Below are 16,025 nucleotides of genomic sequence, written 5' to 3'. Positions count from 1 at the left end.
CAGAAGTTGAACTGGTAGATTGTTTCATCTCATCGAACTAACTAGCCTCTTAGTCCTGACAATAGGTCAGAAGTTGAACTGGTAGATTGTTTCATCTCATCGAACTAACTAGCCTCTTAGTCCTGACAATAGGTCAGTTGAGTTCAATTCATTTCAGGAGGTTATCTTGCAGACGGCCTCCCAAAGCTAGGCCTGTATGGTACAAACAACAATCAGGTATTAAGAGGCATTTCTGTGGGAGCAAAGAAAAGCAACTGTTAATGGTTGGAGTAAATTTTAAACCAGTCTCTGAGTTCTGAGAGTAGCCAGTTGAGAGGATTTCTAGATGTCTGCCCCAAAGCATTTCTAGACGGAGTGAAGGCAGACATGGGTAATCTGATAGACTTTCCTTGTTTGCAGTTTGAATGTCTCTGGTCATTTCTCTGAGTGGCCCTCACACCAATGGGCAACAAGGATTGTCCATACATGAACTGTTGTGGTGATTCCCTTGAAGTTTATATGTCAAGTTGTCCAACTTCGTTTGCATGGCTTTGGGAAAAGCACAGTTTTAGTTCTTAATGATTCTAAGACAAGAAAAATTGGAAATGTGAGTTTGGAGATTTGTAGCTAGAAGACTTTAGGATCCAGTCCCATTTATAATGAATAGTATAGCTTCTAATATCCACAAAGCTTTGTTATTGAAACATAATTTTTCTCTTTATAAATACTGTCATTTCTATAAAAGATAGCCAAATTAAGACTAATCTGTTTGCAAAATAAGTCTACTTTGAATAAACTTGGCCTGATTATTTACATAAAGGCAGCAAGAGTAGCAACTGATCATTTGGGGGTCCTTTGAATCCTTTGAATTTGCTTGCTGGAACTATTCATCTTTTTAATTTATTTATTAATAATAATACTTAGATTGCTTATGAAAATTTCCTGAGACATTAAAGCAGTTAGCCATCATCTTAAGTTACTTACTTTTTACTGACAAATCTGGTAACAAAGATAACATGATCTTGTTTGACTTTTAGTAAACCGAAGTAGAAAAGTATCATACTTAATGCCAATAACTCAAAAGACACCTCTCTCTATATATATATTTTTTAGCATCTGCATCATACTTTTTCCCTCTTTTTTAACTGAAGTGTAATTAACATAAAATTTTATATTAGTTTAAGGTGTACAATGTAGTGAGTTGACAGTTCTACATATTCCTCAGTGCTCATCACAGTACGTGTACCCTTAATCCCCTTCACCGATTTCACCCATCCCCCCACTTACCTTCCCTTTGGTAGCCATCAGTTTTCTGTGTTTAAGAGTCTGTGTTTTTGTTTGTCTCTTTTTTTCTGTTTGTTCATTTGTTTTGTTTCTTAACTTCCACATATGAGTGAACTCATATGATATTTGTCTTTGTCTGACTGACTTATTCCACTGTCATACGTTCTAGGTCCATCCATGTCATTGCAAATGGCAAGAAAAATTCCTTTTATGGCTGAATAATATTCTGCTACATATATTGTATGTTATTTAATATTCCGTTGTATATATGTAACATATGTATCACATCTTCTTTATCCATTTGTCTATGGATGGACACTTGGGTTGCTTCCATATCTTTGCTATTGTAAATAATATTGCAGTAAACATAAGAGTGCATATATATTTTCAAATGAGTGTTTTCATTTTCTTTGGGTAAATACCCAGTAGTGTGATTCCTGGATCATATGTTGGTTCTATCTTTAATTTTTTTAAAAAGATTTTATTTATTTGACAGAGAGAGATCATAAGTAGGCAGAGAGGCAGGCAGAGAGAAAGAGAGAGGGGAGGAAGCAGGCTCCCTGCTGAGCAGAGAACCCAATGCGGGGCTCGATCCCAGGACCCTGAGATCATGACCTGAGCCGAAGGCAGAGGCTTAATCCACTGCGCCACCCAGGTGCCCCTATTTTTAATTTTTTGACCAACTTCCATATTTTTTCCACAGTGGCTGCATCAGTTTACATTCCAACAGTACATGAAGGGTCTTTTCTTTCACATCTCACCAGTGCTTTTTGTTTCTCATATATTTGATTTGAGCCATTCTGATAAGGTGAGGTAGTATCTCATTTTAGTTTTGATTTGCATTTCACTAATGACGAGTGATGTTGTACATGTTTTCATGTATCTGTTGGCTGTGTGTATTTCTTATATTAATTAAACCAACAAATTTAAACTTAGCTTTTATTTACTGAAAATTTTCCTAGATCATATGAACTTGAAAAACTGGTTAGCTTCTATTATATTTTTTGAGATTTAGAAATGCTTGAATGTGTAAGTGCTTAATTTTAGGCCAATCAAATAGAGCTCTCTTACAAATTAATTTTGGTAATACTATCTGGAGGTAGAAAAATATATTGATAATGTATAAAACTGAGGTTTTTATAGCTTTCCATTTTAAAATTTGAGCATGAAACAGATATAACAATACAAAACTCACTAATTTGTAAGTTAAGTATCTGCTTGGATAGCTAAAGCTTTTTACTGGTAATATTCATAGAGAAGGCACGTGATTTATATTTGTCCTTGACAAGTAATCTTATAGAAGCTGTGGAGCACTTTGTGTTCTTTTAAAGGTCCCTAATCCTGCCCCCAGATGCCTCCTGGGTATTTATATTGCAAATACAAGGTAAGATTCATATCTTGAAAGGACAGAGAAAAAATGTAAGTTCCCCAAGAAAGGCTTTGGTTTTTGAAGGCCAGTAATTTTGCAAGCCTTATGAGAAAAATAGGGGAAGTTTTAGAGCTGGTGAGAAGGAATGGATGAACTTTGCATTGCCTCTAGAGCTGCATTTTTTTATTTAGTAAAGATTGGTAATATAAGGATAGTTGCTCTTCATTTTTCCCCCATGGAATTGGGTTGGAGCATAAATGATAACCAGAGGTTGATCTGCCCATCCAATTACGTTAGCTCCCACTTGCTTTATTTTTCTGGATTGCTAAAAAGAAAACCACAGGCCCAAAATGGTGTTACGTAGGTTAAGTCCCCAAGTCAGTAAACCAAGGCTTAATACCTAACCTGACAGCAGTTTCAATGTTCCAGAATCTTTAACCAGTCAACACAGGAATTTCCCGGTCAGCACTAGGAAGTTTACTTAGGAGGGTGACCTTGCCTAAAACAATGGATTCTTTGCTAATAGTTTCCTTTGTTCAACTCCTTCTCTCTCTTTAAAAGCCTTTTACCTTTTCTGTAACCCTTGGAGCTCCCCTCTACATGCTAAATGGGACGATTCATGAATCGATTAAATGAAGCCAGTTATACCTTCAAAAAGTTCCTCAGTTGAATATTTGTTAATTAACAGATTTGGTGGCAGTGATGGGATCCAAAGTGAATTTGTGGCAGCGTCTGGAGACAACAAGAAAAACAGGTGTGGTACCCGAGAATACTTTGAGTTGACTTTCTCACATTTCCAAGGGCTATGGATAAGTCCCTGTTGATTCTGAGCTCTGCTCTTTGTGTGTTTAAGATCCCTGTCTAATTGGCTTTCCTTTACTGGGCAGGTCAGCTTGAGCTGACATGATTATGCCTGCAGCCAACTGAGCTGGTGAATTTGCATTATGCCTGGAGCCAGCTGGAGCCCAGTTGAGTTGGCTACTCTGCCAACAGAGCTGACAGGTCAGCCTAGAGCTCAGGAGAGCTAGCAGTTTTGCTTATAGCCCAACTCAGCTGGAGAAAGGTCTTCCCAGAGCCAAGGCCCTAACCTTTCAGGCCATAGGTCCCCCCAAGTAAAACCTTAGCAAGGTTCCATGGGAATTGATGGTATGTGCACAGGCACTTCTTGTGGTCAAGATGAAGAAATATCTATCTCTGGGTAACTGCCAATACTTTAAGGTGCACATGTTTGTCTTGTTTGGTGGAGATAAAGGCTACCGCTAGAGGGGATCTCAGAGGCCAAAAAACCACAAAAACTGTGGGCATGGGTCAACCATTTAAAGGCTGCTAGAGCTATAAGCACCTCAAGAAGACTCCAGTGATAGGATAAGTGGGTCACAGAATGGGTTAAACTGACACTAGGTCACCTGCCAACCTCAAGAAAATTTCAGTGCAGTGAGATAAACTGTCAAACACAGTCCCCAAATCCAGTGGCATGTTCCTTTTAAGTATTACTTCGGCTCTAAGAAACCCAAAGGCTTAGCTAATGGGATCCTTGGATCCTAGGGTCAAGTGTGCCACCTTTCAGCATATCTTATGTGTAAGAACTGTAGCCCCGGAAGTTGTAGATATGTAGCAAAAACAGCAAATCTTACTAAGCCTGTTTCGTATCCTGAGGAACTTCGATCAGTAACCGTCAGGTTGAGGACCCCAAAATAAGAGTGGATCAAAATGTTAGTTAACCAACTTAAAAAAAGTACTGGTGTAACAGAATTCATCATTGCTTACTTATTAGCTTTCACTAGAAATTAAGGTTTCTAAGAGCTAAAAAATTCTAACAAGAGAAACATTATCCATGTGAAAGAAGAAAGATGTGTATTTTTGGTTAAAATAAATAAGAGGGAGAGAGTGGCTGGGTGATGGACACTGGGGAGGGTATGTGCTATGGTGAGTGCGATGAAATGTGTAAGCCTGATGAATCACAGACGTGTACCCCTGGGGCAAATAATACATTATATGTTAATAAAAATAATTTTTAAAAAATAATAAATAAGAGGGATGGGAATACATTTTAGCTGAGGGAGAAGAAAGTAATTCTGTCCGAAGTGAGGCTAGTTATTTTAAGATGGAAACCTCAGGACAAAATCTGAATGTAAAAAAGAAAGTTGCCAGAGGTTTATGAAAAAGGTATCTTTAGAAAAAGGAATTTTATGGGTGGTCAGGACTAAGACTAAAATGAGTACTTTTTAATATCAAAAATAGTTGGTACAAAATTAAAATTTGGTTTTCTCTAAGTTAAAAGGATAAAGAGTTTTTTTGGTTTTGTTTTGTTTGTAGACTTTTGGTTTGCTTAAGTCTTTATGACCTGGACCATTCCAAAAGATTTACTGAACTAAGTAGGCTCATTTGATGTGTCAAATTATATAGGAAGCATTGCCAAATTAGAGGTAATACTAAGTTTTCTTTATGTTGAATTTGTAAGATTTGGGCACATGTGACAAGTACATTCTGCTTCTACAAACAATGGCCCCTCACAGAGAAACTCTTCCTATCCTGATGTCCTTGTAACATAGCAACAGTCCCCTCCTGAATCTGCAAAATTGAACAATCACTGTAAATTAAACAGTCAGGGCTATGGGAAAGCCAAGACAGCTGCTGGGTTTTTCCCAGGTCCCTGGCAAATCCCATTTTTTTGGTGGGTTTTTCATCCCTTTACCCACCATGAAGCATTTAAGATGACTCAAACTATAGACGTTGGTGGAGAGACTTGTATAAAATTGCAAGAACAGTCCATGAGCAATATCTGACTTGTCAGGTCCATAATCCTAAAAAAATTGTTTTTGTCTCCATAGGCCTTAGAAACCTTCCCTTTGGACCCTCTGAGCACCTATAGCTGGACTTCATTCATCTCCCACTTCATATGGGCGATCAATATGTTCTTGTTACTGTTTGTATGTTTTTCCAGGTGGGTTGAAGCCTCTCCCCATGGCAAGTCTGATGCCTTTACAATGGGTTTTAAAAAAACAAAAACTGTTTAAAAAATGTACTTCCCACTTGGGGTACACCTGTAATGATCGGGACACCCACTTCACTGGGCATATCACACCAGCCTTAATGAAAACCTTGCAAGCTTCTTAAAATTCTACCACTGTACTACTTTCTGCTGACCTGGTTGTCTCACGAAAGCATGACGAGCGGCTGTAAGTCTCTAATGTCTATCATCCACAGGTTAAAGAAGGCTCCCTGGTTTCCCAATTCAAAGGATTCTATTGATCACAGTTTAAAGCCTGATGATGAGGTATTCTGAAAATATTATCAAAGAAAGACAGCCCTTGAGCCCCATTGAAAGAGACTTTAGCAAGTGCCCCTGATGACCAATACTGCTGCAAAAGTAGAAGGCATTGAGCCTTGGGTATACACATCACAGCTGAAGGAGGTCCCCATGATCCTTCCATAGATGCTGGAGATTTCCAAATCAAATTGGCAAGGAAGAGAAGTAGCTGGCATTGAGGTAAACTGCTTCTGCCCAAGACGACAGATCAAGACTTCGTGCTTGAACTAAACATGAAACCCTTTCTTTTTCCTTTCCTTGATTCTGGCATTGGCCAGAAGGATAATGCTCTCATTTGTATTTCCCAGGCCATAGCTAAAGAGGTGACCTCTGGAACTGAAAGCAACCTTTTATTTCAGGGAAGCAGAAAATCTAACTATGCCTCTAAATGTTTACAAGCTAAAGAAGACATCTCATTGGTCAGTTCCCCAAATTTACATCATGGAGTTAGAAAGGAGCCACTAGAAGGGTTTTAGTCCTTTTGGCAGGTCCCTACTTCTCTGGTTAGGGATAAATGTAAATTAAGGCTATAATCAGGAACTTTCCCTTGATTCTTAAAGGTATTGCAAAATCTGCTGCTAAAGCAATAGTAACCAACTTTTTTCTTACAGTTTCCAGGACCACAGATCTTAGACATAAAATAAACAGGTATGCCAGAAGATGGTGCATTTAATTGTTTGGTTCTTAATGATAGGGTTTTAGAATACATGTGAGGTTTGGTGGGGTGGAGTCAGGAGCCAATGACCAAGAAAGAATTCTTGCAATGTCTTTGGTGTAAAAATGTGGTTTTATTAAAGCACGGGGACAGGACTCGTGGGCAGAAAGAGCTGCTGCATGGGGTGGCTGATTAGATACTATGGTGTGGGGGGGAAGTCTTGGAATCCTTGTTCCAAGATGAAAACAAAAACAAAAACAAATTAGAACAAAAATTAAAACTCCACATTGACATAAATTCCTCCTTCTTAATGAAAGGGAGCAGAAAGCAAGCTGAGGACAAGGTAGAAGCTGACTCCTCCCACAAGGAGGAATTTTATGTCGGGTGTGCAGTTTTAATTTTTTAAATTTTTGTTCCAAGTCTAATTTCTGTTTTTGTTTTTGTTTTTGTTCTCATCTTGGAAAAAGGATTCCAAGATTTCCCTTGGAAGAAGGATGTTATATACTTTTGTATCCACTTCTGAATTTGGTCTTTGCACAGATGCCATTAAGACAATTCTTTAGGATGAGAGCCCTGTTAAATTTTTCAAACATCAAAGTTTCTCTGATTCAGAAGATCCATTGTCAGGGCACCTGGGGGGCTCAGTGGGTTAAGCTTCTGCCTTTGGCTCAGTTCATGATCTCAGGGTCCTGGGATCAAGCCCCGCATCCAGCTCTCTGCTCGGCAGGGAGCCTGCTTCCCCCCTCTTTCTGCCTGCTGCTCTACCTACTTGTGATCTCTCTCTCTCTCTGTCAAATAAATAAATAAAATCTTAAAAAACCCAAACAAACAAAAAAGAAGATCCATTGTCTGGTGATTGTTGAGTAGGATCTATTCATCTCAACAGTGAGTCAAAGCAAAGCCAAGGACACAAGAGGCATCTCACAAGAGAGTGTAAAATATGCTGCGCTCATAAGATCTAGAGAGTTCATTTACAAAGATAGACTATAAAAGTAAAGGCCTTTGATGCTTATTTTTATGACCAGTAAAATACACTCTCTGGTCTTCACCATTGGGAGGGTGCACTGCCTGAAATCTACCTGGTGGCCAGTTGGGGTTCCAAGACATGCTCTTTGACTGGCAGTGTCAGCAATCAGAGGATTTTGTTGTAAGAGGCCCAGAACATAAGGGGCCTTTGCTTTCTCAAACTTTGTTGCTTGTTAGTGCCGGAAAAGTCCCATTTCAGTAGCACCTGCCTGGTGTCACAGATTAGTGATCTGTGACCGGAGATGTTTCATGTTTTCACAACAGCATCTTTATTGCCTGTGCAACAACAAAGGCCTTTGCTATCACCTTCCCCCACACCCCAAAAAAAACTCTTTAACACCCAGCTGCCTGTTAAAATTTCCCTTTCTTCATGAGATTTGCAGAGAATACTTCTGCCTGATCTCTAGGCCCAGGAAATAACAGTTTCCTTATGTAAATATTGAATGTCAGGAAGTGAATTTAGCAAAAGTGCCCAGGGAGAGCAACAGGGCTTGCTTTGCTATCCCTTACAATTCAACTCCTCCTACTTCCCAGGGCTCTGTAATCAAGCTCTGCCAGTTTCAGGCATTTCTGTGCCATGTCCTTTGTGCATGTATCCTGGACTGCCTGGGCAAAGAATTCATGTCCCCAGGACAGCAGCAGATCTTTTAAATTATAAAATCTTTTTACTTCTGCCCTTGGAGTGATGTGAAAATGTTGGGGTTCGGTAGTGAACAGTCAAGAAAGAAATCTTGAGGTGTCTTTGGTGCGAAAGGGGTGGTTTTATGAAAGCTAGGGAACAGGACCAGCAGGCAGAGAGAGCAGCAGCACTGGGGTCATGAAGAGTGGCTGATCATATAGTCTCCAGCTGGGAGGGGGTGTAGGAATGGTGAAGTCTCTAAGGAATTTGGGGGCAAGGTTTCCAGTACCTTGAGGGGCTAGCTATTGTTCGAATAAGGTCATTTACTACTGTCTAGTAAAACCTTAGTCATGAGACCCTTCAGGTGTATATCAGTGGGCCATATGCTTGGAGGATGATTTCTAACATATATCTTGGGGTTGGGGGGAGAGATAAAGGAAGTTTCCAAAGGGATTTCCATATGTTAAAGAAGACCAATAGGGTCCTGCAGTTTGTGCTAATGTTAAGCTAAGGCTGCCTTTTGCCCTTCTCAAAGTATTAACATGGAGGCAGTTGAGTCCCTAAAGGAATGTCAGTCACTCTCAAGGACTTGTCAATGGGCCGTAAGTTGTAAGGAAATTTAATTTTTTCTTTTGCCTTTGTTCTCCACATCCTACCAAATTTAGAGATGAGTTAGAAAGATTAGTGGTTATATACAACTCCACTCACAGAGACGTAGACCGGCTATGTAGGGGTGTTCTTCTTACCCAGGATTATATGATGGTTAGGAGACAAGCTAGATGGTCTCTGGAGAAAACCCCCTCACAGAGGAAACAGATGGCCTGAGCCTTTCTCAGGCAGTCCTGCACATATACCAGGAAACAGCTCAAGCTGCTGGAGGCTCGCATGGGAGCTCTGTTAGAGGTGTTCCCCCTCAAAGTAAATTGGTCTGAGGTTAAACCATGTACTTAGAAAGAAGAGTGCATAAAAGCCTTTGTTGAATGTTTTATATAAACTTTTCAAAGGCAGACTTTATTAAATCCAGAAGCCCTGGAACATAGGAACTTTTAATTTCTGCTTTAATGGGATATTTTCTCCCTGATATCCAATAACAAATCCATGTGGTCAGTTGGTCAGGGCAGCCACTTGGCATAAAAATGGAGGCAGCTACTTAATTCTTTGAAAAGAGCAGGAAAACAGGATTAAAAAAGAACTCATAGCAACAATTCTTGCTTTGCAACTTGAGTCTTTTTGGAAAGGTAAGAGCGTGACTGAGTAATTCAAGGCCCATTCAGAGCTCTCCCTGTTCGCCTCCAGGCAATCAAAGATATTGCAAGAATCCAGGTCACTGGAAGAGAAATTGTCCTGTACTTATGAAAAAGTAAAGTTTAAGAAGCAATGTCCCTAAGCCCCATCACCCTGAGAGAATGTGTTTTTCTCCTGAGGGACAATTTGCCCTTAAATGGCAGTGGCAGCCAGGCCTCAGTCACACCTCAAAGCCCACCATTAACTTTAAAATAGAGGATCAGGAATGGGATTTTTTTTTTTTAAGATTTTATTTATTTATTTGACAGAGATCACAAGTAGGCAGAGAAGCAGGCAGAGAGAGAGGGGAAAGCAGGCTCCCCGCTGAGCAGAGAGCCCAATGCGGGGCTCAATCCCAGGACCCTGAGAGCACGACCTGAGCCAAAGGCAGAGGCCTAACCCACTGAGCCACCCAGGTGACCCAGGAATGGGATTCTTTGACACTCATGTGACTTTCTCTACCATCTGCTCAGAGGATTTATCTCTACCTGTCACCTCTGATTCTAATCAGGGGATAATCAAACCAAGCAGGGAGCTCTTATAGATTCCCTCATCCTCCTAAAGGCACTGACTGAATGAGGCCGTAAAGCCTCCACATGTAAACTGCAGTGCATGCGAACAACTGTTCACTACTTAGGACAGGAGAGATCTCAGGGCATTGGAAAGCTGGCTCCAAAACACCTTGAGTCACTTTTGTTCATCCCTCTCCCCGAGACAAGTAAGTGGCTATTATGTACATTTTGGGGGGGTAGTTGGCTACTGCAGTCAATGGATTCCTGATTCTGTAGACTTTGTTAAACCTCCGTATGCTCTTCTCCCAGAGACCACCCCAGAGCCCATTTCCTGGCCTTCAGAGACATTACCATTCTTTAAAGCCTGGGAATTAATATTGTCAACACCCCAGCCTCTCCCAGAGTGAGAGAAAAATCACTGGCTTAAGAATTACTCAAATTAAAAAAAAAAAAAAAAGAATTACTCAAATTGGCTTTCTTATGTGATGAATAATCGCATTGTAAAATAATGATGGAGAATTACTCTTGGATACAACACACATAACTTTCTGAATTAATAATCTATCTAACCAATGTACATTTTAGAAGAACTCATAATGCTTGTGTTGGGGCTCCGGGTAGGCTACTCCAAAATATGCTATGTTGGCATCTTGATTATTTTGAATTAAAGTTACTTAAGAAATAGCCAGTGCAAAAAAGGATAGATACACTGACTGTCCCTTGTGTCCAGAGAGCAAGAAACTAACCTCCCATGTGAAAGGTACCCTCCCTGTATCAGGAGGTAGAGAGACATCCTTATCATCACAGGTAGAGAATTTAGGGTGACGAAGCCTATATAAATAAACCTTGTTACTTTTATTAACTGACAGCTTCCACCGAATTCTGTCTAGAATTCCTTACTAGTTGAAGTTCCCAAACATAAGTTTTCTTTATCCTGTCAATTCCTAATTTATTGTTTCTCTGTTTAAAAAAAAAGCTTCCTGCCTTAGCCATATCTGTAGGACCTCTGTATGTACAAATTAGATTGATTCTTTCCTGTTACCTGTCTCATGTTAATTTAATTCTTAGACCAGCCAGAAAAAGCTTGAGGGTAGAGAAAAATTTTTCTTCCCCAACATTTGCTTTATATACTTTATGGTTTCCAAGTCCCTTCATGTGTTATCTCATTTAATCCTCACAATAGCTCTGTAGTGATAGAAGCCCATTTCACAGCTAAGGACACTGAAGCCCACGGAGGGAGAAATCTTCCTCCAGCTTGCACTATAAGAAGAGGGTTTGAATATAGCCTCTGGGACTCAGATGCCAGGGTTTTGCCCAACAAATTAGGTCTCTTAGAAGCCTTTTGGATTATCTGGGAACTTTGCTAAAAAACAAGCCAGCAGTGGCAAAATACCTTTTCATCCTCAGCAACCACCTGCATTAGTCTCAAGAGTTTTCTTGTTTGTTTGTTTGTTTGTTTTACCCCAGTATCAGCAGAGTCAGGTGGTCTTTTGTTGTTGACCCTTCCTATAGGTCCATAGGGAATTCATTTCTCTGGCATTGTGAACTGCTTTCTTCGATACCCGTCTTATTTCTTCTATCACAAAGTCCTGTAAAGAGAGAAAGAAATTATGACTTTTGTATTTCTGAAGACTTGTTTTTGTGGGAGGCTTCCTCTTCTGAGAAAAAATGATAAATGAATGAAATAATTCCCAAGTAAAATATGAGGTTCAAAAAAAATCAGTAAGAATAGGTATGATTTACTAAGTACCTACCTTAAACCTTTAAACTCTAAGCTTCGTGGGGGAAGGTACCCAATTGTCCTCACTACCTAGAACAATACCAGGCACCGAGTACATGTTCAAGAAATATCAGTACATGTAATAAATCGATAGCAGGCACAATGTAAAAATGTATTTCTCATTTAATTTACACGCATATCTCATTTAATTCCAGCCCCCTCCTAACTCCTACCACCCACACACAAACATGCAACTTCACAAAATTGATATCTTTATCTCCGATGAAGAAACTGACATTAAGAGAGATCGAGTAATTTATTCAAGGATATATGGCTGATAAGTAAATGGTCTCTCTAACTCTATCGTTTCTCTTAATTAGGGTTCTATGAATAGAACAACATTGGAATGGCTTAGATCATAATGTTCCATCACCAGGGTAACGTTCTAGTAGGCTGATGCAAACCAGTGGACTTCAAATAGGCTTCGGGTTGCTGTACAGTAAAGGTAATTTATGAGAACATACCTGTAGGAACAGTGGTATATTTTCTCTATTTGCACTGTTGATTCTTGTTATTGCAGTAGTTATGTTCTATAAAGTGGCCCCAAACACTGAATGATCAAATACTCAGCCACTGTTCCTAGGGGAAAAAGAGGGTTAGGTTCTTGTGAGCCTCTGGTCATAACATTTTTGTCAACCAATCAATATGTAACTTTATTTTATGTATGTATCTGTTTAAAGACACAGTATTTAATACATACTGTTGATTCATTAACATTGAACTCACAACCAAAATCGCTAGAAGTCATACCTGAATAAAGTTTATCTAACACACATAAGGCTCACTAGAGCCTTCTTGCTGTTCGAAGCACCAGACAACACTTTGGCACTCAACTCGTGTGGGGAGCATCCTAAAATATAATGACACTGAATACATGAGGAAAAGGACACTGGTTTATAGTATGAGAGCTGAAGCAAGAAGGCAGAGTGTTCCCTTGTTGGACCTTAGCTGGGAATATGCACCCCAAGGAAACTAAAATTTTTGTTGCTCTGCGAATTTCTGGGAATAACAATGAAAATGTCACAAGTATTGATTTTGAGATAACAAATTTTTATGAGTAGACACATTTGCTAATATGGAATTCATGAAAAATGATGTTCTCTCTGTGTATGCTTAATATTTTCAAAACCCTTTTCTTATTTTTTGTGGATTTTTTAAGATTTTGGTTTTTTTAAAATTATCTCTGCACCCATTGTGGGGCTCGAACTTACAACCCTGAGATCAAGAGTCACATGCTCCATCAACTGAACCGGCCAGGCGCCACTCAAAGCCCTTTAAAAAACCATAGGTTAGGCACATTACTTATTGCCATTTATTTTATTTTTTAAAAGATTTTATTTATTTATTTGACAGAGAGACCACACACAGGCAGAGAGGCAGGCAGGTTGGGGGGGGACCAGGCCCCCGCCAAACAGAGATCCCGATGCGGGACTTGATCCCAGGACCCCGAGACCAAGAACTGAGCCGAAGGCAGAGGCTCAGCCCACTGAGCCACCCAGGTGCCCACTTATCGCCATTTAAAAGACTAAAACTGGGTGAATAAATCATAGAAATCATCCTGTTACTATATCATACACAGAGTCAGTTTCATAGGCATGTGACTTCTGCATTAACACAGGGATCCTATGCTCAAAAGGGCCCCACACTTGCTTTAATGCTCTACTATTGCCATCTTGAAATTTTCAATGAATTTTCAGTAAGGAGCCGTACAATTTCATTTTTCACTAGGCCCCACAAATTACGTAGCTGATTCTGGCTACATAGCAAGTAAACAGATCAATAACTAGAGGGACAAACAAAACAAAACAAAACATAACTGGAGGGACAAGAAATACTATTTCTCCAATTGCCCAAATCCTTTATTTCACAGTGCTTAACTGATGTACTAAAGTTACCATTTGGAGCATCTGGGTGGCTCTGCTGGTTAAGCTTCTGACTCTTGGTTTCAGCTCAGGTCATGATCTCAGGGTCGTGAGATCAAGCCCCTCGTCAGGCTCTGAGCTCTGTGGGGAGTCTGCCTGAGATTCTCTCTCTCCCTCTCCCTCTGCTCCTGCCCCTGCTTGTGCTGTCTCTCAAATAAATAAACAAATCTTTACAAAAAGGTTACCATTTATTAAGGATTGGCTATATTAGGTTATTTAATCCTTATGACACTCTGAGGGTTGGGTATTATTTCCACTTAACATTTAAGGAAACTGAGTGCCCAGAGAAGGTGACTTAACTAAGGTCATACAGTTATTTTATGTGTCATATAAAAACATACCTTGTTTTCTTTTCCTTCATTCATGTCCCAATTTGATTTCATCCCCTAGAGAGGATAAGCAGTAAAAGTGTTAGAAGGGATATAATTCAAAAAGTCTAAATTCTGACAAACTAGTATCTCTAGTAAAAGTAAGTTGAAACTGATGACAAAAAAATGAGGTATTTAAACTATTTAAGTAAAACCATATTTTGTTTCCACTACACTGGATAATTCATTGGTGATTGGAATAGAGTTAGGCTTATTGAGGCCAATTCAGTTCTTTAGTGTTAATTGAGTACGTAAAATATTTTGTCTTCTTTCAATTTAAACTTGCTAGATCCAAAGTTGAAAAGGCATCTTTTCTCTTTTCATGTCTGCAACTGACATCTTGTCTAAAGAGAAAGTTTACTTAAATCATTTGAGTACCAAGTGTTCATTTTCTGGTAGTTATATATTTTCTTTTATGTTTGTGAGCAAACATTACTGGATTTATACATTTAAAAAGGTCAGTTGTCAATTGCTTTTTATTGGGTTACTACATTATATGAGCTTGAACTCCAATTTTACTGTGAAAGATATGCTGCCTAATACCAAGGGTTTTCCAGGGAGACAGGAAACAGAAATGGAAAATGGAAATACTACGCCTGCCGGAGGCGGCAGAATGACACTGCAGTTCAAGAAGAAACTGTTTTCTTCTCCTATCCTTTGCCTTAAAAAAAAAAAAATTCTCTTATACTATTAAAATTCCTAGGAACAAAATAAAGATAGGAGATGTCCCATCTGACATGTTAGATTAGAGGAAAATAGATTTCTTTGTTTTTCCCAGTTCTAAAATTTTGGGAACAGATCTAAGCTCAACCTTCACCGCGGAGCCAAGCCCAGTCAGACCTTTAAGCCAGAAGCCAAGTTCTCAGGTGAGCCCAGCCCAGCTCAATCCACTACTGAGTATGAGAATAAATGTTTATTGTTGTATGCTGTTGAGTTTTACAGCTTTTCTATGGCATTGTCTGCCTGAGACAATTCTTTACCATCTTGCATTAAATTCTAGTCCTCCTTGGGCTTTGGACAGGGGGGGGCGGTAACGGGTTCAAATTCCATCTCCCTTAAACCCTTTCCTTTTGTTCAGGGACTATCTTCTGCAAGTACAAATACATGTAAGATTTACATGTTAGGGGCGCCTGGGTGGCTCAGTGGGTTAAAGCCTCTGCCTTCAGCTCAGGTCATGATCTTAGAGTCCTGGGATCGAGCCCCGCATGGGGCTCTCTGCTCAGTGGGGAGCCTGCTTTCTCCTCTCTCTCTCTGCCTGCCTCTCTTCCTGCTTGTGATCTCTGTCAAATGAATAAATAAAATCTTTAAAAAAAAAAAAGATTTATGTGTTAGCCAGAGAATGTTGAAATACGCCTCTTCTCCTTTTGTGTATCCAGGAATGACCAACTGATGACTCCAATGGGTTTCCTAAAACAGTGTTTGTGTGATTTTTGTGCTTCAATACGTTTCAAAGTGTACTGTTCGAAGTGTAAACAACCTACAAGTCTAACAATAAATGGGCTAATCAAATATATTATTTTAATTCCATGTGAAAAACTACCACACTGTCTTAAAATATTTCACTTTTATTATGAATGACCTATATGTGATGGCATGAAAAATTCTCATGATATAATAGTAAGTGAATAGGAGTCAAGATTTATAAGTAATATACTTTTCATTCATTCAAAAAATATTTATTAGGGGTGCCTGGGTGGCTCAGTGGGTTAAAGCCTCTGCCTTCAGCTCAGGTCATGATCCCAGGGTCCTGCAATGAAGCCCCACATCGGGCTCTCTGCTCAGTGGGGAGCCTGCTTCCTCCCCTCTCTCTGCCTGCTTCTCTGCCTACTTGTGATCTCTGTCTGTCAAATAAATAAAAATAAATAAAATCTTAAAAAAATAATATGTTCCTTTTTTATAACTGAGTAGTAGCCATTG

The 16,025-nt window shown here is 39.5% G+C and overlaps 1 protein-coding gene across 15 annotated transcripts in view; it reads left to right on the top strand.

The window, feature by feature from the left end:
* SPATA45 (spermatogenesis associated 45) overlaps positions 1-16,025 on the top strand; it is a 37,982-nt gene that overhangs the window by 14,607 nt on the left and 7,350 nt on the right. The window contains exons 2-8 of one of the 15 annotated variants that reach the window (XM_059412645.1): positions 3,321-3,386; positions 5,464-5,576; positions 5,840-6,122; positions 6,251-6,361; positions 6,554-6,590; positions 12,139-12,263; positions 14,887-14,974. The exons of 1 other annotated variant lie outside the window; for it this stretch is intronic. The gene's annotated coding sequence lies outside the window, so the exon portion shown is untranslated. Of the gene's footprint in view, positions 1-3,320; positions 3,387-5,463; positions 5,577-5,839; positions 6,362-6,553; positions 6,591-12,138; positions 12,264-14,886; positions 14,975-16,025 lie in introns of all 15 variants that reach the window. 13 more of the 15 variants (XM_059412643.1, XM_059412644.1, XM_059412657.1 and 10 more) reach the window with 13 other exon arrangements.

This window comes from Mustela nigripes, chromosome 10, assembly GCF_022355385.1.
Source record: "Mustela nigripes isolate SB6536 chromosome 10, MUSNIG.SB6536, whole genome shotgun sequence".
NCBI lineage: Eukaryota > Metazoa > Chordata > Mammalia > Carnivora > Mustelidae > Mustela > Mustela nigripes.
Note: the sequence above shows the minus strand (reverse complement) of the source record. Positions and strands in the feature narration are given on the sequence as shown.